The sequence below is a fragment of the Durio zibethinus genome, chromosome 6 (genome assembly GCF_047325235.1).
Source record: "Durio zibethinus cultivar Kanyao isolate XHJ-2024 chromosome 6, ASM4732523v1, whole genome shotgun sequence".
NCBI classification, from domain to species: Eukaryota; Viridiplantae; Streptophyta; class Magnoliopsida; order Malvales; family Malvaceae; genus Durio; species Durio zibethinus.
Window position 1 is genome coordinate 14,138,169 of NC_143167.1, and position 7,453 is coordinate 14,145,621.

The window sequence follows — 7,453 nt, forward strand, 5'->3', positions numbered from 1 at the left end:
GGGAACATAGTAAAGAGAAGTCCTATAGTGCAACATCCATGTATATGCCTTGATCCTATTGACTTTTCACCACCATAATACCATTCCTTTATACAATATGCTCCCCCACCCAAGAAAGGAAACCTTCCTTAAAAGATGTGATAAACCAAATCCTTAAAGACCAAACAACCACCATGCTTCAAATCCAAACCTTTTTTAAAAAACTTGAAAATAAGAGTCAATAATTAATAATTGCCTTAAGCACACGCCTTCATGAGATCCTTTCTAATAATATTGAATTTAATACTATATAAGAAAACCTTAAGGAGAAAATTCAAGAAAATGATGAAGAAAAGTATTTGAATTTTGCAAGGGAGGATAAAGAGCATATACCAATTGAAAAAACACTTTTGGAGAATATAAAGCCAACATGGTTAAAGAGGATGATCATTCTAATGTAATGGAAGTAAAATCAGCTCTAAGATCTAACATTCTTGAAGAATCTAGCAGTAAGCCCATCGAAAGTGAGTTAGAGCCTTATAATCTACACTTGCCAAATCCTCAGCCCTACAAAGAACAAATGCATGATGTGGAATTAAATGGGTTAGACAACAAAGTTGATGAGGAATGTTTAGTTGAAATTTTGTTTGAATTTTTAGAAACACCTTTTGTCAAGCTTAATGAAAAAGTTGAGAACACACCCCTTACTCTGATTAAACTAACCATGGAGAAACTTTTAATCTTAGAGACCAACCTTATAATTTCCATGGTTGTACCTCTCTCACTAGTATTAAAGCCAGTGCCTACCTACTGTAGTCTAGTTGTATTAAAAATATTGCTAAAGGTGAGAAATTTAGCCACAACAAAAGAGCATCACTGCCTTTTAGAGCCTAATGTTGATAATATGGTAAGTAGGAAGCCATTAAGTAGGTGGATGCTAGTGTCAAGTATAGAATAATCACATAACCCTATGGAGAAAGGTATGGTTAATTTTGACCAAAACTACTTCTATTTAGGGCACAACCTAAGTTTTACATTAATTGTTATGTTGACACTTATGTGTTTTCTTTAGAACATACATGCTTTGATTTTGTTTCTTTATGTTTTGTTAGGAATGAGAGTGATTCAAAAGGATGCCTAAAGAAGTCTACAAAGTTCAACCTAAAAAAAAAAGACAAAGAGAGAGGAGTTTTCCTTTTTCCCTTAAATTCTTTATTTGTTAAATAGGAAAATATAATGCAAGTTAAGTACAAGGGAAGGAAATCTTTTGTGCTAAAAATGTTTTTTTCAAAAATTTTTAAGTAGTTCCTAAAATCTTTGTTTTCAAATGAAGTTAACATGCCTTCAATCATGATAATGCAATCTAAGTTAAGTTTCAACAAGTTAATCATGAATTACTAATGCATAATCTTAGGACAAGTATGAATGTTGTGAAAACTTGAAACAAAGTCTTAAGTGTGTTATTCTTTTGATTGTTAATTTTTATGCATGTGCATTTTAATCTTGATCTATGACATGCATCAATTTTTGTGACAAGTCATGTGAATATAACATTGCATAATGATATAACTTTAGAATTTGCCTGCTCAACCCTTGAGGCAAAATCCTACACAATACATGACTTCAAAAATGATTTAGGCTATCCTTAGATAATTTAAGCCTTATCAAGCCCCCTATAATATGATAGGACAAAATTGCAAGTGCATAGACCGAACAATAATAATGACCTTTCGATCAAGATATCGTCCCACAAAGATTAGGTAAAAAGGTTCCTAAATTAAATACCTATTATCCGCATACCTTTCTAAAGTTGATTCCATTAAAAAAAAAGAATAAAAATTAACTGCAAAAATAAAAGTAAATAAAGCATAAAAAATATAAAGCTAAGTAAATGAAAAAAAAAATGAACAAGAATAATAAGTATATGAATGATGTCAAATGCAAAAAAAAAAAAAAAAGAAAGTAACTAAACTTTTAAAATGAAAGTTAAGAATTAAAAGTCTCAAAATTCAATTAACTTGCCTAAATCGAAACTAGAAGGAAAATTATGAAAGCCATAACTAAATGAACATTGCAAAACTTCTAGCTACTGTTGTTCATTAAAATTTCACATGATAAATTTAAACAAGCTAGAATTTCAAAGCTCTATCAGAGAACAACATGAAAAATCAGTTTCAAAAGAAAAAATCAAAGAAAATTTGCACAAACTCAATTGAAAAACTAATGAAACCAAAACTAGTAACTAGCTTATAAACTAAACTTGAATCAACTCTTTTAGATCTAAATGATGCATAAACAAATGCAAATAAGGTGGAAATGAAAACATCAATTAAGGAACTAGAATTAAAACTGATTTAAAGAACAAAAAGTGCAAGAAAATGTAAGATCTAACTAAGAAAAACCAAAACAGAAATTGAAATTCCATCCTAAACTCAGTAAGTTGATAAGAGAAAAATTAGATCTAGAAGCTTCTAATGAAAATGAACTGGAATTGAGCTAAGGAATGATTTATCAACAAGTGTTTTTATAAGATTTAACCTAAAAACCATAGAAATTAACAAGGAAATCACCTCACTATGCTAGGAAACCAAATAGTCACAACTAAGAAGAAAACAGAGCATGAACAACACAATTAATCCAAACAGCTATCAAAATCATGAAATAAATTGCAACAAAATGAAAATAAGCTAGAAAACAAGCAAATCTAAGAGATGAAAGGTTGGAAGGATCAAATAACTTTCCAAGAGGAGAGAAATGTTGTGCTCAATCTTGGAGATCACGCCTGGACAGCACTGGATCTAGATTTTGACCTCAAATTGCGAGAATTAACTGTATTGTTTGGGAACGAATTTGATTTTGATTTTTTACTATGTTGCAGCCTAATGAGTGAAACTATGAAAAAAAATTGGAGCAAAAACAAGTAAGAAATGATTGAGTTCTAATTAAAACATTGCAACTAGGTGAAGTGTAAAAATGAAGAAATAGATTTGAAATCAATAAGAAAACTTGACTATTTGAGCTAGAAATCAATAAAATTTGCAACTTTCATTGCCAAAATCATAAAGAACACTGAAAAATACTTGAGCAAATGTTAAAGTACAATCAAAATCAATAGAAAAACATGAAGATCAAGGGCTGTTTGGTTGCTAAGAAAATAAATGCAGTCAAGGAAAGTGCAAAAATTAAAGAACAAGAAAAATAAATCCTAACCTAAAGTCTCTCTAAAATGGCTTGCTCCATTCCTATTTATAGGTAGGTGAGTGGTGAATGAAACTCCAAAAAATCTCTCTAAAATATCTACAATGAGGTGAGCTTCCAAATACTTCTTTCCTTCTTGCTTCTACACTTGATGCATGGCTATTTGGCTTTTTTGTTCTTCCTCAATTGCAATCCTTCCTCATGCGTTTTTCCACTTCCAAAAAATCCAAATTATGACCAATGAAAGCTCTCCAATATGTCATGTCATCACCTCTTAAAGTCTTCCTTTAAATGCTAAAATGTGATGCCCAATTCTCATGCAAATGAGGGTTGCATTCCATGCCACTAGTGCACCATCTTTTTTCTCGTTAAGCCTCTTACATGGATGTATGTTTTCAATTTTTTGCTACAAGAAATTCAAGTATTCCATAAGCAAATTTAACAATAATATCATTAGAAAAATGATGGAAATAATGCTAAAAAAATTCATGGAAGAAAGGTTCAAGAAAACTCCCTCAACAGCAATCTAACTTAATGATACTAGTTTTATGCCATTTCCACAATTTTCACCAAAAATCCTCCAAAATGTATCTAAATTGACCAGAATTCCTTATTTTCTCCATTTTTACCTACACATAAGAAAATTGTAATTTTAGGAGTAATTTTGCTAAAAAATGCTAAAGAAAAAGCTTAAATAATAGTCAAATTGCACTAAAATTAAGCACTAAAAAGTTAAAATTTTTAATGCAATCATAACAAAGCATTGCTAGTACCTTTATTTTGAGTCTTTATATTTCTTTTTCTTTGTTATTTAGCAACAATAATAAGCCTAAGCCTTTTTATATGTTTTATCCTTCTTATTGTTTTTACCTAAACCATATTGGTTATGCATGTAATGGACAAAATAAAGAGAACAAAGTTATATTTAGGAAAAAGGGAGGTGTAAGGCAAAGGAAAGGCCAAAATGGATTAAAAAAAGAGAGAAAAAGTCAAAAATGGCTATGTGAAAAAGAAAAGAAAAAGAAAAAAAATTGAAATCAATATGCCTCTACTTTGTAAAGCCTCAAAAGTTCTCAACTTCAAAAAAGTTCTAAAAGTAACGAAAGGGTTCTATGCCTAAAATTTTCCTTTTTCCTACCTCAACCCAAGCCTTACATTACAAGCCAATAAAAAGCCTATTGATTTTGAGTCAAGTATGTAAGTCTACATTAGTGGAGAGGGAATAAGGAAAGTAAGCATATGAAGTATACTCTATCTTTAAATTGATATGTGATAGCATATCCTCATACTTTTTGCTTAGATCACATAAATAGATTAGAGATAGATTAATTTCATATACATGAAAGTTGCATGAAAATGAAAGTTTACTTAGCATTAAGTTTTATGTCTAACTATGTTCACAACTATCTTGACATTATACCATCATGCATGATTGACAAGTTGTGAAATTTTGATTATGAGTGCATCTATGTGATTGTTGGCATTAATAACTTGAGGATTTTGCTTAAGGACTTTATAGTTTATAACTATTTACTTGTTATTTAAGAGTTAAATTTTGAAAATTTCATGAATTTTGCTCAATAATCACATAAATTTGTGATTTTCAAGTTTGCATGAAAAAACAAATTGTTTTAAATGTAAAAGCTAAAATCCATGCAAAGCATGCAAAGGTGATAAAAGGAAGCCATGCAAAGGTAAACCATGCATTTCACGCAAGGTTGGTAAGATACACTCATCCAAGACTTAAAATAGTCCTCCAATAGCCCATTCATCCATGCAACGGTGGTACCCATACCTAGGCCCAACAATGAAAGCAAATCAAAAAGCCTATGCGATCCAAAGTCATATTCAACCAAAGCTAAAAATAGAATGCAAAAGGACTTTTGAATTCAAAAGAATCCTAAGATGAGTAAAAAAGCAAAGAAATTTGGTCTTTAAGACAGATTACCCAAATCTTCCTTTTAAAATTCAAATCATGTTGACTTGGGCAAAGGTGGCATAAATGGATTAAATGCAAAAGCCATATTTGACTATTATTGTGACATTTGAGACCAAGGGTGGTGACCTATTTGCCAAACGAATGGGGAATTTAGAAAATGAAGGCTGAAAAAAGCATTTTTGATAAAAATTAAAACAATCAATCACAACCAATCTTTTTTACGGTGTGATTAGCCACCCAAAAATTTTTGTCCATTTTGATAAAAAGTTTAAAAGATTTTAAGGTTTTATATAAAAACAAATTGAGATTTGCAAAATTAGATTTAAGGTTCGAAAGTCAGTTACACGTGAGGAAGGATTAGTATCCCATAGCATTGGTTGAAGATAATACCAATTGATTACAGATTATCCTTAGATTTTGATAAAGATGGTTTTATTCAAATCTTTAAGATTAATTCCTCTTTCTTTGTTTATTATTCTGAAAAATTCTTTTCTTTTCTTTTCCTTTTAATAGGCAAAACATTTTTAATTTTTTTCTTTGAAAAGCAAAACAATTTATTTTTGCATCAAAATGAAAATTTCCTAGGTATCAACATATCTTTTCCACTCTCCTATATTTAGGTAGAGTTTCAAAAATATTTCCAACTTAGGGATTTTCAAATTGTCTCACAAAATTGAGATAATACTTTGTATAAACAATAATACTAAAAGTCCTCAAATATTTAGGCCAAATCTTGTTGACTATCTTTACTTGAGATGTTATCTTATTTAAAAAAAAATTTATTTTGAAAACAAATGCATGATATGCATGAATATAATGAAATGAATGAATGCATGAATGACGTAATATGAATGTATGGCAATTTAAGGATGCATGTAGCAAAGTAAAATGTGATGTAAATGCTTGAATAGGGTTAAGAATTCATTTGGATTTTTAAGGTATGGGGGGAAGTTTAGGGTTGGGAAAGGTTTAGGGGTTTTAGGGTTTAAGGTTTTACATTTATGGTTTAAGGTATAGGGTTTAGGATTAGAGTTTCAGGTTTAAGATTTAGGGTTTAGGATTTAATTTTAAGGTTTAGGGTTTAGGGTTTCGGGTCTAGGGTTTAGGGTTTAAAATTTAAAATTTTGGGTTTCATGGTATCATACATGTGACAAAATTAAATTACAAGAATGCCATTAGTAAAAATGTAAATATAAATGCATGACAAATACATGATAAGGGAGCTGATTAATTACTATTCTAGGCATTTACAAAATTAAATTACAAGCAAGGTATGCATGTGAAAACATGTGACAAATGGATCAAACCCAAAACTTTTTCAAATTTTGAAAAGATGTTCCACCATTGTTTTTCCTTGAAAAATTAACCAAATGAAAACCAAAAAAAAACATTAAAACCAATCATTAAAACAACATTTTATTCATTGGAAATTTGATTTAACATCTTTAAAACTTGAAAATATAACAAAAGCACAATCAACCATATGGAATCAAAGCAAATATTGCTACAAGATGAGAAGCAAGGTCCATCCAAATCAATAACCACCATGGCTAAAACTCCCATGGCATTTCTATCATATAATCATCACTTCATTTAAGCAAAATATGCATGAAACATCCATAAAATCCTACTACAACAACATTTAATCATGCAAGGACATTTCATAAACATGTGAAAACTAATACATGAAAAAAAAATGAAACTATAAACACAAGCCAAACACCATACACAACTTACCAAAACCACATCCATTTTAAATCAAACAAATAAACCAATAATGAAAGCCTTTATATAGATGTTTAAAAAAAGAAAACACCCAAGACAAGCTAAGAGGAGGTTCTGCCATGGTGGAAGAATGCTTGCCCGAACCTCAAACTTGATTTCAATGGTGGATTTTGTGTTTTTTGTCACTTAATTCTTTTGACTTTGAATCCAACTATGATTTAGTTGGTTGAATTTTGAACCAAGATTGAATAAGTAGAAAAAAATAGAAAACCAATATGAAAATGTTATGGAAAATGTGATCAGAATGTAATGAAAATACAAGAAAAGGTAAAAAATTCTACCTCCTCTAAGCTTTCTTCAATTTTTTTTCTTCTTTTTCTTTTGCTTCTGTTTCATGCTGGCTTTTCCTCTATTCTCTTCAGCACTTCCCACATTCCCACCAAGAAAGATATGGAAAATATCCTTCCAAAATTGAAAGCTAGCCTTTAGATTATAAATAAATCTAGTGGTCCAAAATACTCCATTGTTTTCTTTGAAAAGAGCTAGCTTTCACCATTGGATCAAGCTTTCTAAGATGATCTAACAATCTAAAATGCTTATTGCCAAAGATTG